The sequence below is a fragment of the Panicum hallii genome, chromosome 8, assembly GCF_002211085.1.
Source record: "Panicum hallii strain FIL2 chromosome 8, PHallii_v3.1, whole genome shotgun sequence".
NCBI lineage: Eukaryota > Viridiplantae > Streptophyta > Magnoliopsida > Poales > Poaceae > Panicum > Panicum hallii.
Genome location: NC_038049.1, coordinates 15250973 through 15266936, shown reverse-complemented (window position 1 = coordinate 15266936; position 15964 = coordinate 15250973). Strand labels below are relative to the sequence as shown.

Below are 15964 nucleotides of genomic sequence, written 5' to 3'. Positions count from 1 at the left end.
AGTGATCTGGCGCACACCCTGGCTTGGAGTCGCTAGGCGTGCCACCTGATCCTGCACCTGATCAGGAAGGTGTGATGTATCAAATTCCTGTACGCACAGACACGTGTAAAGGTCAGTCCGAGCCGTGATCGGCTCATCACTTCCTCCCTAGTATCGGCTATGAAGAGCCGATTGCGGCAATACCGGATCAGATCTTTGAAACAGGCAATACACATATATGCTTAACAACAAAATAAATCATGTTTCATAAATATCAATCTAACCTAATCCATGATAACTAAGCCCTCATTGCACGATCGGAACATCCTGCACGTAATTGAGCCTAGCGAATACGCAAAAGCATCAGAACAAACAACCTAAACAGAGATCCTAAAACCAGCCGAAGAGCCGATTCCTAGAGCAACCTCTATTCAAGCTACGACCCGATACTAAACATACTGCCGGAACTTTCAACTCATTTGCAAGGCCTAATCATGCACATATTGGACCAAATCTCTAATAAATAGAAATCAGCCATAACAGATTGGATCTACTGATAAAGATGAAGCAAGATGCAACCATCGCATCCATGATCGAACACGACGATTACTAAGCACACACGAGCAACGAACAAAGCATGATCGGGATACACAGAAGATAACGTTACTCTATGTGCGCTAAGATAACTAGTGCTACTCGCCATCTACAAGGCTTTAGAACAAGCAATACATAAAACGAACGAGCAAGGGTGATGCTACCCCGATCACGCAGAGCGTGATCGGCGCCGCATGGCACTTACCCGATGAAAACCCTAGAACAGGGGAGGCGATGCGCCGAGAGTTGTTGATGAATCCTTCTTGTTTATTCATGGTACATATTTATAGTCCGTAGACTCGTCCTCCTTAACTAACCCTAACCAAACACGACACAACTCTTAACTGCCTATATCTAAATTTACCCGGCCCTTCTGGCCCTAATTATCCGCACAAGGTCCGATTCGCAAGCTTATCATATCTGTCTTCTAGGCCCATCTCGCTCCATGGCCCACTTCTGGCCCGGTCAGATTATGGCGATAACACATGTTCAGGGCTGCCATACATCCTATTAGCTTCTGCACATCTTTGATTGTGGCCGGAGCCCCCATATCAGTGATGGCCGTAATCTTCACAGGATTGGCTTCAATCCCCGGTTGCTGATGATGAGCCCGAGCAATTTTCTTGATGGTACTCCGAAAATGCATTGAGTTGGGTTGAGCTTCCATCAAAACCTGTGTAGGCTACTGAACGTCTCTTCCAAGTCTGCAATCAGGTCGTCAGGATTCCTGGTCTTGATGACCACGTCACCCACGTAGGCTTCAACGTTTTGATGCAGTTGATCAGCAAAACACATCTGAATCACGCACTGATAGGTTGCTCCTGCGTTTTTCAACCTGAAAGACATAGTTTTGTAAGCGTACGTCCCAAACAGGGTGATGAACACGGTTTTGATTTGATCTTCCTCCTTGAGCGTAATCTGGTGATACCCCAAATAGCAATTAAGGAAGTAGAGGAGTACACAACCCGCCGTCGAATCGACAACTTGATCGATGCGCGGTAGCTCGAAGTGATCCTTCGGGCAATGCTTGTTGAGATCGATGTAAACAAGCATTTTCTCCATTCATTATTCTTTTTTCTTAAAAGTATGGGATTAGATACCCACTCTGGATGGATTACTTCTTTAATGAAGCCAGCCGCGAGGAGTTTAGCTATTTCCAATTTAATTGCCTAACACTTGTCGTGAGCAAACCTTCGAAGGCGTTGCTTTTTGGGCACAGCCTGTGGGTGCACATTCAGACTATGCTCGATCAGTTCCCTGGGCACCCCTGGCATATCCACTGGTTTCCATGCGAATATGTCTCTGTTAGCCCGAAGGAAACTGACGAGCGCGAGTTCCTATTTCTCATCTAAGCCTGCGCTGATAACGGCGGTCTTGGATGAGTCACCCTCCTGGAACTGGATCGACTTAAGGGCCACGTCGTCGGTCGACTGGATGCTCGATTTGCTGGTCTTTCTCGAAGGGATCTCCAGCCCGGCTTGGGAGAGCTGCTGTGCGGCCGCAAGTACTTCCCCTGAAGCATCTGGCACACGCGTAGTTGAAGCATACTGGATCGCCTCCTAGTTGCAATCATATGACTTCTTCAAGTCGCCTCGAAGAGTGAGTACTCCAATTCGTCCTGGCATCTTGAGAAGCAAATAAACATAATGCGGCACTGCCATGAATTTGGCGAGTGCCGGTCGACCCAGTATGGCATGATAAGAAGATTCGAAGTTAGAAACTTCGAATTTAATGAACTTGGTGTGGTAGTTCTCCCTCGAGCCGAAGGTGACTGGAAGAACCATCGTGCCAAATGGGTGCACCGTATTACCTGGGACAATGCCATAGAAAGGAGACTTTCTTGGAACTAGCATGTCCGTGAAGTCCAGACCCATCTTTCTCAAAGTGCTGGCGAAGATGAGGTTGAGATCACTCCCGCTGTCGATGAGCACCTTGGTGAGCCTGACTTCTGCCACCACCGGATCTAGGACTAGGGGGAACTTACCGGGCTCCGAGAAGCTTGTCCACTGATCATTGCGAGAGAACGAGATGGGGACCTCTGACCAACGGAGTGGTCTTGGTGTCGCCGGCTCGATAGACATGATCTCCCAGAGAAACAGTTTCTGTTCCCGCCTGGAACCGAAGTCTCCATCTCCCCCGAAGATGACGTTGACGATCTTTGAGGCATCCTGGAACTTCACGTTGTGCGACTTGTCCCCTTGGTCATCCTCTTTGGGTTCTTTGTCCGCTGGCTTGTTCTACTTGCCACCACCGGGATTGCTAAATGTCCTCCGGAGTTGGTAGCAATCAATTGCTGCATGATTAGCACCTAGATGACATGGGCATTTCTTCTGCAGGAGCTTTTCGAACTCCTCCTGCATTGTTGTCTTCTTGCCTCGCGAAGGATGATCCACAGCCGCGACGAGATCATCTGGCTTATGCTTTTGGGATGGACCCAAGTAGTCCCGCTGGCTCTTGTCATTGCGGTTGTCGTTTGGACACTTCAGGTTGCTATCATTGCGCCTCAGGAACCTCTCCCGCATCTTTTCCTCCTGCTTGGACCAGTCGTGCATCATGTCATCAAGCCCTGCAACAGTTTTTGGTCTGTTTCACCCAAAGTCTCTGTAGATGCCTGGGTCGGTGATGCCATTGTAGAAGCAGTCGATGATGTCTTCCTCCGAAATATTCGCAATGGTAGCGCAGATGTCGAAGAAACGGCGTGTATAGGACCATAGGAGCTCGTTACGTTCCTGTTTACATTGAGTAAGATCGTGATGAGTACCTGCGCGAGTGATCGCTCCCTGGAAGTTGTCGATGAAGACCTTCTTGAGCCCCCCAACCACGAGAGCGGCGTAGGGTCCAAAGCCATCGGGAAGTAGACGACCTTGGTGATGTTGGAGCCCCCCGCGACTTCAATGGTGGTGGAGTAGCAACGTAGCCATTGCTGAGGAGCTTGCTTGCCATCATACTTGGTTATCTCGATCGGCTTGAAGCACTCAGGGTACTTGTTACTGCTGAACCGTCGCTGCAGTCAGTACCCTCTGTCTCCGCTACTTCGCGCTTTCTGCGCCTAGAATCGATTACGGACCGCGCATCGTGTCCTTCATTGATTCGCTGGCGCAGGTCTTCTGGAGGAGGCCGATGATTGCCCTGTCGTGGGTTACCCCCTGGAGGTGGCTGCTGCCTCCCGCCAGGGGCGTGACTCCCGCGGGTGTTGTCGTTGTTGTTGCTGCGCTGAGGTCGAGGACGGCCGCCTGCTGTTCAACTGTGAGCCTGGCTTCGGCTTTCGCCCACGCGCTCCTCACTGACGGTAGACGCCGGGTTTTGTTGATCAAGCTGAATCCAAGCCCTCTGTGTGTAACGAAGTGCTTGACGCACGTTTGGATCATTACTGCGCTCGAGTATAGCAGTTACCCTGGCGATGTTGGCCACCGAAGTCCTGAAGCCCCGCTCGCTTATGGCAGCGAATTCGGCGTCTCGCTCGCGATGCATAGATCGTATGTGCTCATTGACCCTCCTTCACCAGGCTGCGCGAGCTCTATTCCTGGTCCTCCGTGCCTCACGATTGACGTCGTTTTCATCGCCGGTGTTGTCTGTGGCCTCATCTTCAGATACCGCATCCAATTCGACGATGGGCAAGTCGCCATCATCCTCGCCTTCTTCTGCCATCAGCACCTGGCATGAGATGAGCTCATCAGAGCTCGCGTCGACTAGCTCGGTCAACTCCTCTGCCACGGTGGCTAATGGCCTGCCCTCCTGAAAAGGCAAGGGCTCGAGGTGTGCCACAAGTTGGTCTTCGGCCTCGAGTAGATCAGAAAGTATCATGCCCTTCCAATGCACGAAACGGCCCTCCGGAGTGGAGGTGATCATCAGACCATTGGCACCAAAACAACCAGCAGCCCCCTGACGTGTGGTGGCTTCGGGCTTTCTGAGTTGGAGTAAAGAGTCCAATTCCTTCTCCAATGTGGAGAGGGACTCGGAGATGTTGGCCTCCTGAAGATCAGTGGCCAAATTGCATAGACAGAGTCGTGATCGGCTACGCGAGACCTCAGATTGGAACGAGTCCAACACAAGCAAGGTTGTTGCAGCGCTGGATCGAGTCGCGCCGAAAGCAGACTCCTCCTCGGTCCTCGTAGCGGATCCATGGATTGACAAGTCATCGAGATTATCGACGAACTTGTCGAGGTCACTATGAAAACTCACCGCGCGAGTTTTCGGCTTCATGTCAACAAGGAATCAACGGAAACTGCCCGCACCATCTGCGACGCAAACCCACGAGCCAAAAAAAATGTCGTTCCCTGAGAGGGTACTCACCTGGTGAACTTGAACGATGCCATCGAGTTCGCCGGTGGATCTTCGATGCGCTCCCCTACCTGGCGCGCCAGCTGTCGGTGTTTTACCGGCTACCCACCGAGGGGTATACCCAAGGTAGTAAGTTTAGGTTGGGAGACGCTGAGATCAGGAACTCGAAGGTGCAAGGAACACAAGATTTAGATAGGTTCGGACCGCGATGTGCGTAATACCCTACGTCCTGTATGGTGGTTTGTATTGCCTTGGGTGTAGATCTTATGTTTTGAAGGGGTCCCTGCCCGCCATTATATATCCAGAAGGACAGGGTTACATGAATCCTAGTCCAATACTAGCCAAGGAATCGTACTCCAGTACAACTCGAGTAGTTTCCTTCTATACCGACTAGTCCTACTTCACATGCAAGTAGAGTACAACACAAATAAGAGATAGGACAAGCTCTATCTCCTAATCCTATTTGAACTACGTTATGTACAGAGTCCCGTAGTCCCGGGTCTAACACCTTCCATTGGGGGATAGCACAAGAACAAGCTTTTGAGACGTTAAAAGAGAAGCTTACACATGCACCACTACTACAACTTCCTGATTTTGGCAAGACATTTGAGCTAGAGTGCGATGCAAGCGCCATTGGGATTGGAGGAGTACTTCTACAAGGAGGAAAACCTGTTGCATACTATAGTGAGAAATTAAATGGTCGATCGCTGAATTATTCTACTTATGATAAAGAGTTATATGCTTTGGTGCGAGTTTTGGAAACATGGCAATATTACCATTGGTCTAAAGAATTCATTATACATTCTGATCATGAATTTTTAAAACATATTCGTAGCCAAGTTAAACTGAACAAACGTCATGCTAAGTGGGTCTAATTTATTGAATCTTTTCCTTACATCATTAAGCATAAGAAAGGGAAAGATAATGTGATTGCTGATGTTATGTCTAGACGCTATACCATGTTGTGTCAACTTGATTGTCGCATTTTTGGACTTGAATCGATTAAGGGATAATATGAACTTGATGCTGATTTTAAGGACGTGTTTGAAAATTGCAAAGAGGGCCATTCATGGAATAAATTTGCAATGAATGATAGGTACTTGTTTAGAGCTAACCGTATGTGCATTCCAGTTGGTTCCATTCATCTTTTGTTGTTACACAAGGCGCATGGAGTCGGTTTGATGGGATATTTTGGTGTCAAGAAGACGGAACAAATTTTGGCCACACACTTCTTTTGGCCAAAGATGCGGCGAGACGTAGAGCGGTTCGTGACTCACTGCACAACATATAAAAAATCTAAGTCTCGTTTGAATCCATATGGTTTATACATGCCTCTTCCTGTTTCTTCTATTCCTTGGGCAGATATTTCTATGGATTTTATTTTGGGATTACCTAGGACTAAGAGGGGAGGGATAGCATCTTTATTGTGGTAGATCGTTTTTCTAAGATGGCACACTTTATACCATGTTATAAAAGTGATGATGTTGTTCATATTGCTGACCTTTTTTTCAAAGAGATTGTTCGTTTGCATGGTATGCCTTCTACTATTATTTCAGATCGTGATGCTAAATTCTTGAATCACTTTTGGCGCATATTGTGGAACAAGTTGGGACAAAGCTGCTGTTTTCAATGACATGTCACCCCCATACGGATGGACAAACCGAGGTAGTTAATAGAACATTATCTACTATATTGAGAGCGGTTTAGAAGAAAAATTTGAAGATGTGGGAAGAGTGTTTGCCTCATGTGGAATTTGCTTACAATAGGACGGAACACTCCACAACCAAGGTAAGTCCTTTTCAAGTAGTGTATGGTTTTAACCCACGAGCTCCTATTGATCTTTTACCTCTACCTACTGCTGAACGGATACATCCAAATGCTTAGGAACGTGCTGATTTTATTTTAAAAATTCATGAAACAACTAAAGACAACATTGAGAAGATGAATGAAAAGTATAGAATTGCTGGTAGTAAAGGTAAAAAGGAAGTTAATCTTGATGTAGGTGATTTGGTGTGGTTGCACTTGAGAAAAGATAGATTTTCAGAGCTAAGAAAGTCTAAGTTAATGCCAAGAGCTGCTGGTCCTTTCAAGATAATTGAGAAAATAAATAACAATGCATATAAACTTGAGTTGCCTCACGAGTTTGGGGTTAGTCCCACCTTTAACCTTACAGATTTGAAACCATATTTGCGAGAAAAAAATAAGCTAGCGTCGAGGACGACTTCACTTCAAGACGGGGAGGATACAATTAGCACGTCTCACATGGATATGCAAGGACCAATTACTACAGCTCGTGCACATCACTTAAATCAAGAGGTAAGCTCATTCCTATGTAAATTTAGTAATTATGAGAATAGTATGCTGCCTAATGATGTTATTGTACTTAGCAATAAAGGAGAGGACCAGGAAGTATTTGGAGGAAGACTTGGACGAGGAGAAGATCAAATGAGGCGTCAAAGTCAAGCCGGAGGCCCACAACACCCCGAGTTCGAGTCTGCCTCGGAGTCCAGGAGTAGCGTGCACTAAAACCGACGCTCAGGTCATATACGGAGTCCAAATTCGACATTCTACATATGTATGGAAGATAAGCTTTCCAGTGCCACCGATTCCACGTCATTATCAGGTCCGAGTCAACGGGAATTGTCAGACCCGGGGTCACCGGGCTGGGCACATAACGTAGTTTAAAGAGGTCTAAGAGATTAAGTCCGTCTTATCTCTTATTCATCTTGTTTATCTCTTATTAATTCCGTTTAAATAAGAGATAAGGCTAACCGATACAGGAGGAATCTACTCGAGATATGTTCTGGTACGATTCCTTAGCTGGTATTGGTTAGTATCTTTGTAACCCTGGCCTCTCGGATATATAAGGGAGGTCAGGGACCCCTCTCAAAACAGAAGATCATTAGGTCATTCTACATCAAAGGCAATACAAACCATACAGGACATAGGGTGTTACGCTCCGTGCGGCCCGAACCTGTCTAAGTCTTGTATTCCTTACACCTTCGAGTTCCTGATCTCGGCGTCTCCTCACCCAAAACTTACCACCTTGGGCATATCCCTCGGTGGGCAGCCGGTTAAACACCGACAGCTGGCGCGACAGGTAGGGGAGCGCGTCGAAGATTCGCCGGCGAACTCGATGGCATCTTTCTAGTTCATCAGGTGGTGGATTGTACCTTCACGCATGTGCATCGACGGATCGATTCATCGAGTTTGAGATCGGATCCTTCAGCGAACGGCTACATCGATCTCGACTACTCGGCTCAACTTCACCTTGTGCTACAGCGTCGATGCACCGCGGCCGTTGACCTCGACGACCCGGCTCAACTTCGGCTCGTGCCGCAATATCTGCGCGCGGCAGCAACGTGTTCGACTACTTCGACTTCGCGAGGACGATCGGCAGCTCGCCGACAACTACATCAACTACTCGTCTCGACTTGAAAACTAGTCGGAATCGGTTCCAACTAGTCGAGCTTCATCAACAAATCGTCGCAGCTTCATCAACGAGCTCCACGGCTTCGTCGACATTCGTCCACGAATCAAGCTAAGTGATTTATACCTTTTCCGACTTGTTCTTCACAAGATCGGCTACCTTTTCTGGTACGCCTCTCGACGGGCATGAAACCCTCGGGGGCTACACCATGATCGATTACTTGTCCGTGTACGTCTCTCAATGGGCATGAAACCCTCCAGAGCTACACTTCGCCGACTATCTTTGCGCACTGCGCATCCTCTTTGTCGCATGACAACTTCTTTGTCTTCTCTTAACGGTTGCTAAAGTACTCGGGTAGCACACGCCTTAATCCGTGAAACCTTGACTCTTCTGTAAGCCTATGCTCCTATGCGTGCATGCGGCTAAACTCCCTACGCTATGGTCTACGGCCATCAGGGATCAGGTGCTTAAACGTAACAAGCTAACTGCCCGGGGAAATTACATGGCCTAGCAAGAGCAAGACGCGAAATTTTTACACCAAATAAATTTTGGTGTATTTATATTATTACTGAGTACTAATCGGTATCTTCGCATTATGCTACATAATGTGTGCATTGTCTTTTTTCAGGTCAGGATTCAGCAACAACCCTCCAGGCAGCGCGGCGTGCCATCGCAGTTTCGCTAGTTCCCAGGCTCGGGGGCCGGGCGATGCGCACTACTCGACATGACTCATTCGGCTCTCCTGACTTGTAAGCTCGGGGGCTGGATGCCGTAAAACTACTCGAAGACGACTCATATGAAGACTGAGAGTACAGAAGAAACTCTAAGCCACCGCACGGTTAAATAAACCAGCGGGAGGCTTAATTTCACTATGCAGAGGCGAAGAGTTTTTCTCAGAATTCCAGAGTAACACCAATGCCACGGTTTTTAGATCCTTATCTCCATATTTGTGGGATTTGGATTTAAGGCTCGGGGGCTGCGGGGTATGTGGCATCGACTACTTATTTTTCAAATTTCTTTGAAGGATAAGGAGGATTACTAATGGGACCCTCAGCCTGATTCTCCGATTCAACCTAAGGCTCGGGGGCTACTCCATATGGAGTGCGATTTTTAAATCGCACACCATAATAAAAATTCGGGGCATGAGCACCTCATAGCTTCGATGCAGCCTAGCAAGTACTCGAAGAAGGACTTCAAGACGAAGATCCAGAAGAAGTCGAAGACTGCTTCGAAAGTACTCGATAAGCCTGCAGTACTCAGCTACGAAGAGCTCGGGGGCTTGTCAGACCCGGGGTCACCGGGCTGGGCACATAACGTAGTTTAAAGAGGTCTAAGAGATTAAGTCCGTCTTATCTCTTATTCATCTTGTTTATCTCTTATTCATTCCATTTAAATAAGAGATAAGGCTAACCGATACAGGGGGAATCTACTCGAGATATGTTCTGGTACGATTCCTTAGCTGGTATTGGTTAGTATCTTTGTAACCCTGGCCTCTCGGATATATAAGGGAGGTCAGGGACCCCTCTCAAAATAGAAGATCATTAGGTCATTCTACATCAAAGGCAATACAAACCATACAGGACGTAGGGTGTTACGCTCCGTGCGGCCCGAACCTGTCTAAGTCTTGTATTCCTTGCACCTTCGAGTTCCTGATCTCGGCGTCTCCTCACCCAAAACTTACCACCTTGGGCATATCCCTCGGTGGGCAGCCGGTTAAACACCGACAGGAATCGTCAAAACAAGTGGACGTCCAGAATCCATCAAGGTGCTACGCCGCCGTCTTTTGGGCCGTTGGCCCGTGCATCGTATTGGAGCCCATTAGAGGTGCATCTAAGGATCTTGCACACCCCTAAACATTTTATATTCAGTAGAGTCGCCCAAGTTAGGATTTGGATTTTGCTTAGATTATTCTATCTAGAATAGTTTCACCGTCATCGGTTTGTGAGACCCCACTTCGTGAGATTAATCATTCATCTGCAATTTGGTTGCGTTCTTTCTCGTTCTTGCTTGTGTTCTTTGATTCGCAGGCAAGGATTAGCCATCGTGGCGATGTCAACATGGCGATGTCAACCGGCAGCGCACGGTTGATAACCAAGAGACGACGTGGTGCTTCGATAGCAGCCTCGGGTCTTGTTGATCGGAAGCCGGATCACTTGTGGCGGGTTGTCGACAAATCGATAGTTATTCTCCTGACGGCAGATCAGGCACCCTCATGTCCCCATCAACTTGGAAATTTTAAATGGCCTAAACAAGAGCTCAATACAACAAGTTTATCTTTACACCGATTAAGTTTAGGTATCTTCGCATTATGCTATATAATGTGTTTATCTCCTGTTTCAGGTCAAGCTTCGGTGATGACTCTCCAGGATGCTCAACGTACTTTCGGTGACTCCGCTAGTTCCCATGCTCGGGGACTGCATGCCGAAAACTATTCGACATGGCTCCTACGACTCACCTGGCTCATAAGCTCGGGGGCTAGACGCCGCAAAACTACTCGGAAGATGTTCTACAAATGCATGCCATGTTCTTTTCAAGCCTTTTACCAAACTTTGGATTTGGATTCAAGACTCGGAAGCTGCAGGACACATGTCATCAGCGACTTGTTTTTCAAATTTATTTGGAAGACAAACAAGATTGAAGACTAATTTGACCCTCAGCCTCATTTTTTTATTCAACCTAAGGCTCGGGGGCTACTCTATATAGAGTGCGATTTTCATCACACCCCATAAAGAAGATTATTTTTGAAGATTTAAACTACACGGGGGCACGAGCATCTCATAGCTTCGAAGTAGTCAGGAAAGTACTCGGGAAGACACATTCTAAACGAAGTTCAGAAGAACTCGAGTGACTCCAGAAGTACTCGGAGGCCTACACTACTCAGTTATAAAGATCTCGGGGGCTTGTCAGGGATAGATCCCCGGGTACCCGCAAGGAAAAAGAAGTCGGGCTCCTACTAGGATTTCTCTTTAATCCTACTAGGGCTCTACCTTGTAATCCTACTAGAAATCCTACCTCGTAACCAACTAGTAACCCGCCCCTGAAATATATAAAGGAGGGCAGGGGTATATAGATCGGCACTCAACAGAGAAACACCCAAACCAAAGGAGGGTAGGGGTATATAGATCGGTACTCAATAGAGAAACATCCAAGCGCAGGTCGCAATATACAATACCTCCAATAGGACGTAGGGCATTATGCTACTCTGGCGGCCCGAACCTTTCCAAATCTATATCTGTGTCCTTGCTTTTACCATCAAGCTACAGATCTGGCAATCCCCCACCGAACAATCTACTACCTTGGGGTATCCTCTCGGTAGGTTAGCGGATAAAATACTGACAACTTCCCTAATCTTGTGATGCATAGGTTCTTCCCCTTAGCCACTCATCGTGGTGCAATTGGGAATCTTGATCGATACAGAAGAGTGGGTTTGGCATCCCTGCAATCCAAAATTAATAACAGTTAAAACTGCAGAAACTCATATATGAGTCAGCTCCTAAATCTATATATGTACCTCTCACCGTCTTCGTTTTAGCTTTTGTAAATACATAGTTTTTATTATGCATATAGATATATGTTATGTCTATGTGCATATCAAAATCTATGCATCTAGAAAAGCTAAAGTAACTGATAATTTAGAATAGAAGGAGTAATAATAAGTAATGTGCACGTAATGTATGCTCCCAAGTTTTTGTATGACTATTACGCTCTGGATCGACACAAGATTTGTCTGAGTTACGTACCTACGCATGTACTGTCTGCTCACTAAAGTCTGAATCGACAGCTGAACCTACAAGAAGTCGCATCTCTCATAGTCCAAGCAACTAAAGTTGTGGGTACTATCTCTGAACGTCCTAGGAAAGCTATGGTAATAAGGGCACTACGTTAACGTGTTTAGCGCACCACTAGGATATCTGGACCAGGTCAATGCTTTAAGTGGTTCCTCATCGATTTGCTCGTGTTTGGAAAAGCCAGAGCTCTCATACGAGATTTTTGTTTTTTGCGAATGAGTCATACGAGAAGTGTGTGCTCGGGATTCATCATTCTAGAAACAATCAAAGAGATTATGTGCCAGGCTGCCAGTCGTGTCACATGTACTATGTATTAGTGCTAGAAATTGACAGCTGAGCTCTTGTTTCTGCTATACGAATACGACCCTGTCACATGCGGGGGACATAGTTCACATGCCAAAAATTCTTAGGATTACATTTTGTGAGCATATGCTCGTGAAAATATATAGCAGAAAAAATACTGAGAAATGTTATATTTTGTGTGGTTTGTTCGTATTTTGAGCTTGAGTTTATTCTGGTGAACTATGTATACCCACTCTGGTTTTAAATATACAACGTTTAGCTTGTCATCGATGCTATGTATCAAAAAACTGAGGCAGAATCTAGTTTATTAGGTATCATCATCAGCCAATATGCCTGCTATTGTTGTCACAATTCATATCCGTGTCTAGCCGCACACCCAAAACAAGTGTAGTATGTATGGTCGGAAATTTCCGAAGGGTGTGGGGAGAGAGATAATAAATACTACTTCTGTCCCAATCTTTATAGTTTTTTTACTATCCATAGTCAAACTTTAAAAGATTTGATTTGAAAAAAAATTAAAAATAGGTATATTCTGGGATAGAGCGAGTATGAGCTATTAGAGATTTAAATTTTAGTTTCCTTTTAATTTATATGCTGAAACTGCACGCAGATTTGGTAGTAGTCTTAGGCCTGCAACAATCTTTCTGTTTTACTATTTGTTGCCTCACTATGTTGTACCAAACCAAACCACCCAATTAAGTCATATTGTAGTAGTAGCCGCTTCGACTACTACAGAACATATCATTGCAAACGTGTCATCATCGCCAATTCCCTTTAGAACAAACAGTGATAGTGGATATTACCGTCGGGGCATAACCCAAACCGGCGGTGATGTGTTCAAAGGGCATCACGCCGGAGAGTATTACAAACCGACAGTGATATAGACATCACTGCCGGCGCGTAATACGAACTGGCGATGATGGATTCAAAGAGCATCACCGCCGGATAGTATTACGAACCGGTGGTGACGCACCACCGAGTCGTATACCTTCCTATTTTTCTCTCCCTCATTTCCCCCTCTCTCTCTCCCCGGTCCTCTCTCTCTCTTCCCTCCCCTGGCTCCCCTCCTCTCCCTTTCCGCGGCGTCACCTCCCCTCCTCTCCCCCGTTGCCACCACCACTCCCCTACCTTCCCACCCCGCCTCTCCTCCTCTCCGCGGTGTGGTACACGGGGCCGCAGCTTGGTGCAGCGCAGCCTACGTGGGGCAGCGGAGCGAGCGCAACTGCATGCCTCTTTTCTTGTTTCTTGAAAAGGGTATCACCATTCACCACCGGGTCTATATCAGCGGTTCAACCCATCACCCCCGACCTTGATCCAGTGGATCTCGGAACCGGCGGTGATAGTCCTGTGTGGAGCATTCGCTGATGCTCCAGGTCTAGTGAAACCCTAACCCCAACCCCTGGACACCCCCCCACCACCCCCCCCCCCCCCCGCCGTCCACTTGGACGCATGCCCAGAGAACACAAAGACACACGTAGTGTCCTGTAATAATTATTTTAACTCAAATATAAATGCATGCGGACATGGTTGCAGCATACAGCAATCAACAGGTGAACAGTTACAACGGATAATAATTTGCGAACAACATATGCCCATGGATGTCGATCAAGGACATGCACGCAAACGGTCGCCATTCGGTGGCAATCTATACTAGCTAGCTCTGCAACAGCAAGTGGACGTCGAACTCGACGACGCCGCCGCGGGCGAGGTCGTAGTCGTAGTTGCTTGTGAGCATGTACCCGCGCGCGAACCGGAACTTCCCCGTGCCGCCGAGGACCACCGACTCGCGCACCTTGGCGTCCACGTCGATCCGGCAGCTCACCGTGACCGAGCTGCCCCGGTGCTCGCCGGCCTCCAGGACGAGGTGCAGCGTGACGTGCGACACGACGCCGCCCTCGGACAGGCGCACGCCGAACCCCTGCGCGGCGCTCACGCGGGCGCTGCTGGCCCAGGGCCCCTCCGTCAGCGCGTTGTTCAGCACCACGATGTCGCCGAACTTGCGCGGCGACGGCGACGCCGCCGCCGCCGTCGTCGCTTGATGGCGGCGAGGGTGGTAAAAGCATGGAGCGGCGGCGGCCGGACACGACGCGCAGGGCGCTCGGGCGTGGGCTGGTGTACTCGTAGTGTATGTAAAAGTGGAGGTGCGCGGTGGCGGCGGCAGCTTCCCTGCTGCCATTGTTGCCGTCGTCCGCACCAAAGCTGCGGAGGTGGACGGCAGCGGCGGCCAAGAGGAAGAAGGCTGCGCCAAGGAAGAGGGGAGGAAGGGAGGACATGATGAGGTCGAGGCTATGGCTGCTTCGAAGGGACTACTTGCTCGCAATCGCCGAGGTTTATGTTTGAAAATTTATTTCCCAGCTCATAGCTCATACATAGGATTCGTAATTTCCTATAGCAAGAGGAAAACCTAGTAACTCTTCTTTGCAAGTAGTTTTCAAGAGGACTTATTGAACCAGGAGCTGCTCAAGGCTCAACCAAGGATTGAAAAATAGACTGATAATCACGATTATAGGTAAATTTTACCGTTACCGACACATAGCGATACCGATAATTGATTGAGATTTCGATGAATTTCGATTCAAAATTTAAAAAAATTTATAAAAACTAGGGGAAAAATTCTATAAAAAACTAAACATTCTCCACAGTCTAAAATAATATCTCTTGATGAAATTAACCACCATTTACTTAGGCAAAAAAATAATTATCAATCAAAATCCATTAGAAACCCTATAACCCGTTAACCCGTTGAGTCTAGTGACTTTGACCCTATTAGTAGAATGATGGACCTCTCATTCTATTATTGTCGAAATGCGATTCAAGATTGGATGGAGCATGGCAGGTCCAATGCACCTCCTGTAATGGATGAGGATTCTGATTGCAATGACACTCCGCTTCCTAGCCAGATATTCACCTCTATAGTAGAGGAGGATGTAAATTTAGATCAGTGGGCAACTAAGAATGTTGGTGACACACATCTTGGCAAAAGAAAGACCAAAGTCCCTCAATCTCAGGGACCACAAAAAAGGAGCAAAAAGACCATTGAACCTGAAGATGAAGACTTTTCTAGTGGCGACACAACTCCTGATCCTAGCGATGATGATGATGCTGATGATGGAGGGAGTGGTGCTCCCGATGCTGGAGGGACTGATCGTGTTGAATGCAGTGGTGTTGGCGGAAGTAGTAGTTATGTCTCTCCTATGAGATTTACTGGGGAGATAGATTTCACCCATGCAACCCAAAATCAAGATCATGGTCAACCCACTTCTCAACGGACGACGAGAAGCAACTGACATCGATCCACTCTTCAAGAAGATGATAGCTCAAGCTCAGTGAGCACAACCTTTCCGTATTATGAGGCACCTAACTTCGGATATGAAATCCCAGAGCCAATGTGCAATTTTTTTTGGCCTGCCCCCATCTCCACCCCCAGGCTACACTCCAGGACCACCGGTACTATGGTGGTATGGGTATACCCCCAACCCTAACCCCCTCACAGACCTTGCCTATGGATCAAATGCGAGAAGGGCTAATACATTGCTCTTTTCCTTATGTGTCTGTTGGGATCCAGGTGTATATTATTTTATAATTATTT

At 47.3% G+C, this 15964-nt stretch overlaps 1 pseudogene; it reads right to left on the bottom strand.

The window, feature by feature from the left end:
- Positions 1-14029: 14029 nt before the first annotated feature.
- Positions 14030-14648, bottom strand: LOC112903638 (annotated as a pseudogene).
- Between the last annotated feature and the right edge of the window lie 1316 nt (positions 14649-15964).